General features: G+C 50.0%; 1 pseudogene; it reads left to right on the top strand.

Annotated features, from left to right (window-relative positions):
* Window positions 1–704: 704 nt before the first annotated feature.
* On the top strand, window positions 705–2,218 carry LOC149579086 (25S ribosomal RNA; annotated as a pseudogene).
* Window positions 2,219–3,342: the final 1,124 nt, after the last annotated feature.

The raw sequence follows: 3,342 nt of genomic DNA on the forward strand, positions 1-3,342 counted from the left end.
CAAGTGGGCCATTTTTGGTAAGCAGAACTGGCGATGCGGGATGAACCAAAAGCCGAGTTACGGTACCAAATTGCGCGCTAACCCAGATCCCACAAAGGGTGTTGGTTGATTAAGACAGCAGGACGGTGGTCATGGAAGTCGAAATCCGCTAAGGAGTGTGTAACAACTCACCTGCTGAATCAACTAGCCCCAAAAATGGATGGCGCTGAAGCGCGCAACCTATACTCGGCCGTCGGGGCAAGTGCCAGGCTCCGATGAGTAGGAGGACGCGGGGGTTGTTGCAAAACCTTGGGCGTGAGCCTGGGTGGACCGGCCCCCGGTGCAAATCTTGGTGGTAGTAGCAAATATTCAAATGAGAACTTTGAAGACTGAAGTGGGGAAAGGTTCCATGTGAACAGCACTTGGACATGGGTTAGTCGATCCTAAGAGATGGGGAAACCCTGTTTCAAGGGTGCACTTTGCGCGATCATCGAAAGGGAATCGGGTTAATATTCCCGAACCGAGATGTGGTGGCGGATGGCAACGTTAGGAAATCTGGAGACGTCGGCGGGGGCCCCGGGAAGAGTTATCTTTTCTTTTTAACAACCTGCCCACCCTGAAATCGGTTCAACCGGAGATAGGGTCCAGCGGCTGGAAGAGCACCGCACGTCCTGCGGTGTCCGGTGCGCCTTCGACGGGCCTTAAAAATCTAGAGGACCGAGTACAATAGAACAATGTAGGTAAGGGAAGTCGGCAAAATGGATCCGTAACTTCAGGAAAAGGATTGGCTCTGAGGGCTGGGCCTAGGGGTCTGCGCCCCGAACTCATGGGCTGTTGGCGGCCTGCCCGAGCTGCTCCCGCGGCAAGGGCAGGCCGTCGCGTGCTGATTGGGCGACGGACGCAGGACACCCCCTTCGGAGGGCTTTCCCTAGGCGGCAAACAGTCGACTCAGAACTGGTACGGACAAGGGGAATCCAACTATTTAATTAAAACAAAGCATTGCGATGGTCCCTGCGGATACTGACGCAATGTGATTTCTATCCAGTGCTCTGAATGTCAAAGTGAAGAAATTCAACCAAGCGCGGGTAAACGGTGGGAGTAACTATGACTCTCTTAAGGTAGCCAAATGCCTCATCATCTAATTAGTGATGCGCATGAATGGATTAACAAGATTCCCACTGTCCCTATCTACTATCTAGTGAAACCACAGCCAAGGGAATGGGCTTGGCGGAATCAGCGGGGAAAGAAGACCCTGTTGAGCTTGACTCTAGTCCGACTTTGTGAAATGACTTGAGAGGTGTAGAATAAGTGGGAGCTTTCGGGCGCAAGTGAAATACCACTACTTTTAACGTTATTTTACTTATTCCGTGAGGCGGAGACGGGGCAATGCCCCTATTTGTGGCCTTAAGGTGCGTCTAGGCGCGCCGATCCGGGCGGAAGACATTGTCAGGTGGGGAGTTTGGCTGGGGTGGCACATCTGTTAAAAGATAACGCAGGTGTCCTAAGATGAGCTCAACGAGAATAGAAATCTCGTGTGGAACAAAAGGGTAAAAGCTCATTTGATTTTGATTTTCAGTACGAATACAAACCGTGAAAGCGTGGCCTATCGATCCTTTAGACTTTCAGAATTTGAAGCTAGAGGTGTCAAAAAAGTTACCACAGGGATAACTGGCTTATGGCAGCCAAGCGTTCATAGCGACGTTGCTTTTTGATCCTTCGATGTCGGCTCTTCCTATCATTGTGAAGCAGAATTCACCAAGTGTTGGATTGTTCACCCACCAATAGGGAACGTGAGCTGGGTTTAGACCGTCGTGAGACAGGTTAGTTTTACCCTACTGATGATTCGCGCCACGATAGTAATTCAACTTAGTACGAGAGGAACCATTGATTCACACATTTGGTCATCGCACTTGGTTGAAAAGCCAGTGGCGCAAAGCTACCGTGTGTCGAATTATGACCGAACGCCTCTAAGTCAGAATCCATGCTAGATGCGGTGCATATCTCTCTCTGGCTGCATCGCGACCCGTAGTAGGGGTGCTATTGCACTCCTAGGGGCCCGTGTCATTGGCCATCTCCGATCGGTGCACTAGCCCGTTGGAGCAACCTTGGATATTAATTTCAAGATGTCGGCGAGAAGAATCTTTTGCAGACGACTTAAATAAGCAATGGGGTATTGTAAGTGGCAGAGTGGCCTTGCTGCCACGATCCACTGAGATTCAGCCCTCTGTCACCTCGATTCGTAAAACCTTTTTCGACTCTGAGGCGGGTGGGGTTTGTAATTTGCACGAGGGCGAGAAAATCTCCCAAGTGCCAAATTTCGGGTGGGGGTGGGGTTTGCAAGGTTTTTTCTTGCGAGCTCGTAACGTAACAATCTCTCAGGTGCCAAATTCTCGGCGGGTGGGGTTTGCAATTTGTGCGAGTGCGAGAAGAATCCTCCAAGTGCCAAATTTCAGGTGGGTGGGGTTTGCAATTTTTTGTGAGGGTGAGAAGACTCTCCCAGGTGCCAAATTTTGAGGGGGTGGGGTTTTGTGAAAATTTCTGCGAGGGCAAAGAAATCTCCCGAGTGCCAAATTCTCGGCAGGTGGGGTTTTTGCAATTTCTGCCGGGGCGGAAAAATCTCCCAAGTGCCACATTTCGGGCAGGTGGGGCTTTGTGAAAATTTCTGCGAGGGTGAAAAAATCTCCCAAGTGCCAAATTCTCGGCGGGTGGGGTTTGCAATTTCATCCCTCTCGAGTGCCAAATTTCGGGCGGGAGAGAGGGGTTTTGTAGAAATTTTTGCCAGGGCAGAAAAATCTCTCGAGTGCCAAATTTTGGGTGAGTGGGGTTTTGTAAGTCCCAAATTCCGAGCTGGTGGGGTTTGCGATTTTCGGAAGGGCAAAAAAATCTCCCGAGTGCCGAATTCCCCGCGGGTGGGGTTTTGTGATTTTTGCAAGTGCGAAAAAGTTTTCCATGTGGGTCGGGTTTGCAATTTCTGTGAGGGAGGAAAAATCTTCCATGTCCAAATTCCGGGCAGGTGGGGTTTCGTAATTTCCAAGTGCCAAATTCTGAGCGAGTGGGGTTTGTAAACTCCACGAGGGCGGAAAAAACTTCCAAGTCCAAATTTCGAGCGGGTGGGGTTTGTAAATTTTTGTGAGGGCAAAAAAATCTTCCGACTGCAAATTCCAGGCGGGTCACTGGGTTTTGTAATTTTCGCGAGGGCAGACGACTCATGTACGTGATCCAAAATTGGTCAACTTATTTTTTTGGTTAATGCCCAAAGTTTTGAACTCAAATCGAGTTGGCTACCCCGACTCGAATCGCCTCCAAATTTTTTGCACAACCCATGTCACCATGCTCGACTTGATTCTAAGTGCCCCGAGTCGA

The sequence above is a fragment of the Cupressus sempervirens genome, chromosome 1, assembly GCF_028749045.1.
Source record: "Cupressus sempervirens isolate cs-2001-9-10 chromosome 1, ASM2874904v1, whole genome shotgun sequence".
Taxonomy (NCBI): Eukaryota; Viridiplantae; Streptophyta; class Pinopsida; order Cupressales; family Cupressaceae; genus Cupressus; species Cupressus sempervirens.